This window comes from Wasmannia auropunctata, unplaced genomic scaffold, assembly GCF_000956235.1.
Source record: "Wasmannia auropunctata unplaced genomic scaffold, wasmannia.A_1.0 LD336101.1, whole genome shotgun sequence".
Lineage (NCBI taxonomy): Eukaryota > Metazoa > Arthropoda > Insecta > Hymenoptera > Formicidae > Wasmannia > Wasmannia auropunctata.
In genome coordinates, this window is record NW_012026789.1 from 3,085,860 (window position 1) to 3,094,717 (window position 8,858).

Consider the following 8,858-nt stretch of genomic DNA (forward strand, 5'->3'; position numbering starts at 1 on the left):
CTGTCCTTTCTCTCTCTCTCTCTCTCTCTCTCTCTCTCTCTCTCTCTCTCTCTCTCTCTCTCTCTCTCTCCCTCTCTCAATTTGTGTTTCTCTCTTCTTCGTTAGCGATGGAGCAGCTCGACCATTCCAGAATATCCACGACGATGTACGATTGAATGATCAGTAGTTATCGTTAATTGTCGATGGGATGGACGTGTCTCCGAAAGAAACCGTGAATTTCCCTCGTGAATCTTTACAGTTCCCGTCGTATTGCGCTATTTCGTATGTAATGTGACGGCAGAAATATTTTTCTGAGCTAATTGATTAACGCGTCAAACAATTAGTTAGGAAGAAACGTAATAGTAAATATCGTGAGACTTCCAAAGAATTTCGAGCGAGTCACGGTGGAATCACGATGGTAGTTGTAGAATTCTATTAGATATAGAAATTTTAAAAGAATTTAAATAATATAATATTTTGAGATTTATATCTTTAAATTTTCTTACATATATATTTTTCTCTTTTTTTCAATTTATCTCATAAATCTGTGACTCCTTTGTGAGTTGTAAATTTAACTTTTGCATTTAAGTTTTGACCATAGAGTTTTTACTATACAGAATAAATGCAACATTTATCGAATTATTTCCAAGAAAATTTTTATATTTTTTGTACTAATAATTTAAATAATTGATTATTGTGTTTGCTTTGTATTGTATTATTTATTTTTAATAAACAAAATTGTTAATATTAATTTTGTAATAATAACTTTAATTTTGATATTAAACAAGTACGAACTTAATCTTAATTGTTATTATTTCAACAGCACACAATTTTGAAAATCAAAATTTTTAATGACAATATTGAAAATAAACCGAATTTCTTAAGAACTGGCACAATATTCACAATTTCGCGAGAGCGCGAACGAGATGGAGAAAGTGGGGGTTGCATGAGAGGATATATCCGATCGTATCGCATTTTACCTGCGGGCAGAAATTTACATCTCCCGCAGAAGCATTTAATCAGCTGGTGCCCAAATGGAATTTGGTGGCGCTTTAAAAGGGCGCTCGAGGGGGAACAGGTCGAGCAGGGAGAAAGAGAACGCGGGGTAGGCTCGTACATATTCGATACCGAGTAGCCGGTGCCACTCAGGCAGCTTTGTTGAATTTCACGCCATTTGAGTAAATGGGGGAACAGATCAAACAGTGTGGATATTTTGTAGCGCTGCTGCTGTTGCAACGTGTGGTCGATGTAATTCCACTCGCGCGGCGAATTTCCCCCTCCTCCCTTTCTCTCTCTTTTTCTCTTTCCCCCCTCTCTCTCTCTCTCTCTCTTTCCCTCTCTCCATCTTTTTCCGATTAGTTGAACTCCCTCTTACGCCAGAATGGCGCTGACCGTCATAATTACGGCTTTCCCGCCTCCTCTGGCCCCTCTTCTGGCGCGATTTCAGCCAATCTGCAATCAACGTACGGACAAATGATAGCGTCGCAATTTCGCGATCGAACACCGTCGCCGTCGCTTTGTCAAGCAGACACGCGATTTTCTTTCTCGATGGAACGTAAAGTGGCGGCTTGGTCATTCTTTACCGCTACTTTAAGAGCGAGAAAAGAGGTCTGATAGAAAACTTGATAAGAAGAAATGTGTTCCGTCTCTCGGAAAGAAAACGGGGTAACGTCCAGCGTGAAATAGTATATGTATACATATAACTAGGTTTTCTTAAATAGTATTAATAAAAATAATCAGTACACGTTTTATATCAATGTACGTTGAAAAACAGAAAATTTTTTGGCGTTTTAATGGTACATCTTTAGAAAAATTGTTCCGAAAATTGCAATTGCAGCAATTATTTAAATGGTATTAAGATATTTAAATGGTATTAAATATCTTTATTTTAATTTTAAATATTTTTTTAATCGTGTGTACAGAATAATTATTTGCAAGGAATTATTACTGACATACTTCTGACATTCTGCATCTATCATGGAAATCAAAGTATCACATATGATACACGCAAACGCGAAAATGTTAATTAACTAATTAACAAACGGATATCGTGATTACTAATATAATAGCGATAAATTTGTTACATTTTATTAAACACAGTGCTCGACACGCGAAAGCAGCGTATCTCGGATAAAATCACGAAACTACCGAATACAAACGCCACAAATCGTGGAAGTGACATCTCCATCGTCCGCGCCATCGAATAACCGTAAAGTCTCATCAATCTGTCGTACCTTCCCCAATTACCATATCTTTATTCACGTGTGTCTAGCCCATTATTACTCTCATTCAGCAACGATGCGTCCTTATTACTGCGGATTCCGTTTGACTCCGCCGCGCGTGTTCCATGCATCATCCGCTCGAATGACCGGTCCGCGACGAGGTGCCCGGGGATGGCTGAGGAAACCCTGCGGGTTTTTTTAACTGATGAGCCGTCGAGCTCATTACTGGGAATGAAATGCCAATGTGGAAAACGATGAATATTAATTCCCGGCGCTAAACAGGCAGTTTCGAATCTAATAGCTCGTTTACCATAAATTTGAAAATTTATTCGACCATTTCGACGACTCAATTTGCTCGGGTCCGCTTCGGGATAGCAAACGTTAAGGTATAAATAGGAATACGGCCGTTAGCGGCTCGCTATAATCGCCGAAATCGGTTTCTTTGTTGTATCGACGAAACCCGCACTGGCTCTTGTCGATACTCAAGCGCGGCGCCCTCAAAATTTCTCCATTAAAATCCGATACGCTGATGTTCGTGATAGATTATTACTCGTGGATATCGATTACCGCGTAACCAACGGTGGTGAACATCGATTATCGTTTATCGATTATCGTCTGTACCGTTGCCGAGCACTAATGGAGCTCATCGACACTCTTCGAATCCATATTGATTCGTGACGGCTTGTGGTTTCCGGTTACGATTAACAAACAATGCCGGATGAATCGACGATCAATCTGGAATAGTAAATCAATCGACTATCCAATCTCCATAACTTTTTTTTTATTGCAAATCCTGGATTGGGGTTGATAGTTATAAATTGTCGTCAGGGTATTAGAGAAGTATTGGAAAGGATTGATCGGTTTTATTGTGTCACACTGTTCGCGTTTCCATACTTCGTCATCGTCGTTTATTTTATTTATTACTCATAATTTCCTCGTGTAAATAATAGAACAGTATTAATACGTAGCGAATATTTGAAAACTTTGCATATTGTTCAAGTTATAACATCGTTATAAGAGTATACTCTAAACGATATCCGTAAGTACTATGAATATTAACTCGTAACGGATATAAAAATAGAAATTATTTATTTGGTAATAAATGGTATGATTTTTCATTTTATTTTATTTTAATATAAGTAAGACCCGAAATAAACGAGATGGATTAAATTTTTATTTGCAGTTTTTTTTACTCTGTATCTTAAATTTTAGTAATTTTAACGGGATATTCATTGCATGGATCACATACTTCGTTAGTTCAAGGCTTAGTGCCAACCGATTCACGGTACGCCAATACGCGCACTCCTATTAAAGGGGGCGGAGATTTTCGTGTTAATACATCATTAACTCTGTGTATTACGGTACGATTACGTGGCTGAAAGCGATCCCAATTTACTCTCAGGAATCTCCATTATCGCAACGTCATCAGAATATAATATTAAAGTATACTGGGTGCTCTTTATCTCGCATTATTTTTGAAGAGCAGATTTTTTTGGCCAATTAAAGTCATTTTATCTCAGCAAACGTATCGAGTACGCAAACATATTAGTTTTCAATTAATTAAAGCTTTTTTTAAATTCAGAATTTAGCTTTAGATGAAAAATAATACATATAAATTATGTTAGATCTTTAAATTAGATAACAAAGATGAATTATACAACTTCAAATACTGAGCAGTTTGATAATGATTTACCTCAGTGTTTTCGCAAAAAAAAAAGGATCGATTTTAAATTACTTATAAAACTGGTTCTTGGAGAAATAATGCGGCAAAATGTTGAGACCCTTTGTATATGTGTGCCACTGATTTTCCGATATATATTATTTATATTTTCATTCTAGTTTAAGAAATTTAATTATTTCTGCCGAGCACTTTCTCTTTTAATGTTTATTTCTCTTCTAGGTAATTTAGTCAAAACTTTTAATCTTCAAAGTACTAATGTTCGATAAACCGGTTTTTAATGTTGACAAGAATTGGCCACCAATTCTTGTCAAGTTAAGATAACAATCCAATACTTTAATTTGCTTATCTTTTATGCTAATGAGACATTTAGAAAATACAGAAGCACAGATATCTTCACTAATTCGTTCTTTAGAAACTATACAATCAATTTAAAGTCGTGAAATGCGAAGTATCACTGTAATTGTCTCATTCATTATCTTAGACAGAAAATAATTACACATGTTATTTATAATTTTATATATATGTGCAACACGAATAAACTTGACGTTATTAGATAATAAATCAAGTAAAATACAGGAAGTTTCATTATCTCGAAGCTTTAATAGGCTAGAGTTATTCTCAATCTAGTTGAAATTGATCTTTATCTAATAAAATTCCAGAAATTAAATTCTTGAAAAAAATTTAACGGTTATGAGCATCAATTATGCAGATAATTATTTTATATATTTTTTTTATATTTGGATTTTTCACGCAACTTTATTCCTTACAATTTTTAAAAATAAAGAATTAGGAAATTGCTCATTAAAAACTGATGAAGAGGAAAAATATTGAATGTTATTAACAAACTTATGGCTTACAATACTGTTATCTGAAATAATTTCAGATTATAGGATCAAAGATACAATTGTGTCAAAAATGTAAAATTTGAGATCAAAGATAATTAGATATAGATTGGTTCAAACGAACGTTTTATTTAATGTTTCCAAAAGAACGTAAAAAAAATCACGAAATGTTTACGCTAGATGAATAAGTGGGGTGAATCCCGCGCGTGCGAATGGCGGAAATTTATGAAACAAATGATTTGGTCAGTGGCCACGATTCATTGGAGCGAGCAAATTAGATCGTGCCAATAGCGGATATTGCGCTGCAAAATGATTCGATGAAACTCATCGATCGACATTACATTTCCAGCCGCACTGTGACCTACTGTACTACGCTCCGAGGCATTATTAAATGCCCATCCGCCCTTTACTGTCGAATATTACTGCAAAGTGTGTCTCAAAGGGAATCGTGTACATCTTGATTATTAAACAAATAAACGTTGGATTATTTACTTTTAGAAATATTTACGACTCGGAAATTTTTATGTAACATTAATTTTTAAAGATAGATATGATGTTATAGAAACAGAATTTGTAGTATACATTTTATACTTACTAGAAAGAGTCATTAAAGTGAGAAAAATATTTGTATACAGAATTTAATTCTCATCTAAAATGTGAGAAATATATTTTTTAGTCTTAATTGTTTTCATTTTTTTACATTTTTTTACATTTTTTAATTAAAATAAAATTATAAAAAGGCTTGTCATTTTAAGAAACGTGAAAGTTAAAGAATATTTTTAATGCTATATATATTTTTTTTCAGAAAATATCTAAAAATTATTAATGAAAAATTAATTTAATATAATTAACATTTTAAAATAACTCTCTAATTAATGAATTGAAATTATATTACTCTCTAATTAATTAAAATTAATTTATTAATAATTAACGTTTTAAAATAACTCTCTAATACATGTTTAAACACGCACTAATGAGTATGCAATTAATAAAAACGCCCCGTAAAAAATGTGAATTCGTTCTATTTATCGACTTGCGCTAAATTAATACGTCAGTGTTTGGTTTAGGTCGAAAGCGCGATTAATCTCGGGGGACGCGGTACGTCCCTTAATTCGCAAAAGTTCCGACGCGGCCCACAATGGAAACAGCGGCACCTGATACCTCGGCAAGCCCCGAGGTGCATTCAACGCGCAAAACTCGCAGTTGCCCTCTGTTTCCATGCTATCTGTAACGCGAATGCCAAGCAAGTTCGGAAACGCGCGGCGTACTGCACAAAGTGACCCGCGCGCGCGCGCGCAACGTTGAAATCGCGACGCGCCGCGCCGCGGCCGTCCGTCGAGCGATAAGGCCGAGTTGCGAACAGTTGATAAGGCAAGGGTTGTCAGAGAGTGGGATCCCGCGCGTACAGCGAACATCGCCGCGAATATCGGATTCGCATTTACGTTGTTGCGCCCAACGAAGGGGAGGTCTATTCAACGTCATTTCGAGAGATCGTTATCCCGAGCCGTGAGAGGAGAGAGGGAGATTATCCCATTCTTCGACGTTAAAATCCACCCTTATAGAAAATATCGCGCGGATAAATCCCGCGATCGATAAACGCTCCACTTATCGTCGATTCTTATCGCACGCGATTCGCAGTAATAATAACCGTTTTGCGAATCCGGGCAAGCGCCTCGCGTTCTATTTTACTCCCGCTCCGGAGAGAGAACGTAAACGAGCCACTTTACACAATCTCTCTCCTTCGTCTTTTGTCAGAGGCCCGGCAAGAAGAGAGCGGGCGCGGCAGACGCGGCAGTCCGGCATTTGAGGCGGGAGCGAATTTAAGTTCCTTCGGCCCCGGTATCATAAAACCAAATTTAACATTAATAAAGTTTCGCGCACACTTTGTATCTGCGCGCGCTTCTGCCCGCGGCTAATTCTTTGCAAAAGCGACGGAACGGGTTTACCTCTTGCTTGAGCGACCTCTTTATCCGCGGGAGAAGCCTTTTAAGTTTGCAATTAAAAGTGTTGCGGCGTAATGCGCGCGGCCGTGTCGAGCGGAAAAGCGCTAAACGGAAGCCGCCAACCGTTTTATGCTCGACAGTTTAACGCTTCGGATTTCAGGTTCCGGTTGTTAACACGTTAACGCGTGTATTTTCGCGCATTTTAACGAGATGTGCGCACCGCAGAATCTCCATTCTCACTCGAGAGTTTTATCTAGTAAAATCTCGTTGGGGTAAGCATTCTAACAAGAGTATGTTCTTCATTATAAACTTAACCTTTTATCATGTACATATTTATTATGTGCTGTGGTGTTAACAAAATGTCTACATACGCATTAACTTATAAAGTTAAACTTTTACATAAATATGTGCATATAATAAATATAAATATAACTTTAAGTAGACACGTCAATCTTTTATAAGATTGCACACATAATATAGCCCATTTTTCTTTTCAATTTTTAATTGGCAATAATTACATGCACAATCATCAATTTTCCTTACAATTGTGCAAAAGTAATTTCGTTGGCGATCTTTTCAATACCCATGGACATGATCTATATTGCTAAAAGCTTTCACATTATACATCGACAGTGTTATTAGCAGGTGTGTTTACTCTAAAATTATTATGCCCGTAATATTACGGCTGCGATTTCGTTATTGCACTTCGCGAATGTTGGCACACGTCACTTCCGGTTAAATGTCATTAGTTATATCACGGTAACTATTTTCGAGTATTTCCGCGCGGCTTTTCTCGCGCGGTCAGATGGCACGCGCGGCACGATATGGCGGGATTGCTTTAGCGGTAAAAGTGATTAGAACTCATAATGTAATCACACCATACGTATTACTTGCTGTATTCTCGCTACGAAGGATCCAATTACGCGTCGAGTTTACGAGGACTAACTCTATGTCCCGCGAGTTCAATCTATGGCGGGACAGTTTATGACGAACTAGTGAGCCAAAATTGTAGTATAAAACTCGCGATTTTGTACGATAGGTTTCATTGTGAGCTTACTATAAAACGTTTTAAATTTTTAATATTTTTCGACTCCGTTCGTGACAAGTTTATTGAGCTATTCATATTGTGATTTTTATTTATACATACCAATGTTTACGAATTGACAATTTTTAATTAATTAAACTTAATTAAATTAATTTAATTAACTGTTCAACGCACGCGAGAAAAAATATTGTTTACACAGTATATTGATACGTAGATATGTAGGTGTACTTAAAAGAAAAAAGAGAAAATATCGGAAATTTTGAAATTAAAATTTTTCACAATTTTAATATAAAACTTTTTATTTTGGATATGAATTTAGTCTAAAAAAAATTTTTAAACAATAATTTTATATAATAACACTTTTTAAAGAAAAAACATATTTAAAACATTCAGAAAGAATTAGTTTTTATACGTTATGCTGTTAGTATAAAAATTGATTTTTTTAAGTTTTTTAAAAATGCTTATATATTTTTTAAAATAAAATAATAATATAATCTGAGAAACAAAATATTAATATTTTGAAATTGTGGCTAATTCGCATATACATCTAATTGAACATTTTCGAATCGTGCAGATAAAATAAAATGCATTGCATACGAATGTGAATGGATGCGTGACCTGCAACGGAATAAATTATTGCTCTGCGTAAATTCCCTCGTGTGTTATGATTTCTGGGACGTATATAAAAACGGAGTATGGTAAAGGCGTTAGGGCATTCGCAGTAAAAGCTCGCAATAAGCTACCGTACATCGACATTTCATTGCTTTATGTCACAATGTGCGCCGTCGTCGTTCAAAGGCGTCGCATCGTTCTCTGGTCCATTTAGCAGGATATACATTTTACGGGCGGTAATCGGCCAGGTATTGAAAACACTTTCAGCGACTGTTTATTAGTAAATATCGAACTTCTGCTACGCAGGCTGTTATTACGAGAAACGAGGAACCTGACGAGCGTGACCCGATAAAACGGTGGTGGTTGGTTTATCGACCCGATCATCACCTGGTGGCGAGAAAAAAGTCGCCGAGAAATTGCACGGATTAAAATTACACGTGAGAGGAGAGCGCACTTTTATTTCGTACAATTTCCTTCGCGGCGCATAGCGAAATATCGGCTCTCTGGGTGAGATAACATCCGCGCATTCTTTTT

General features: G+C 36.2%; 1 long non-coding RNA gene across 2 annotated transcripts; it reads right to left on the reverse strand.

Moving 5' to 3' along the window:
* Positions 1-2,027: 2,027 nt before the first annotated feature.
* Positions 2,028-2,756, reverse strand: LOC105459283. Of its 2 annotated transcripts, none has more exons than XR_975661.1 (2): positions 2,512-2,756; positions 2,028-2,387 (listed from the first exon to the last, which is right to left on the reverse strand). It is a non-coding gene; the product is annotated as an uncharacterized LOC105459283 (long non-coding RNA). The 2 variants fall into 2 exon arrangements; XR_975660.1 differs by having other exon boundaries at positions 2,028-2,426.
* Between the last annotated feature and the right edge of the window lie 6,102 nt (positions 2,757-8,858).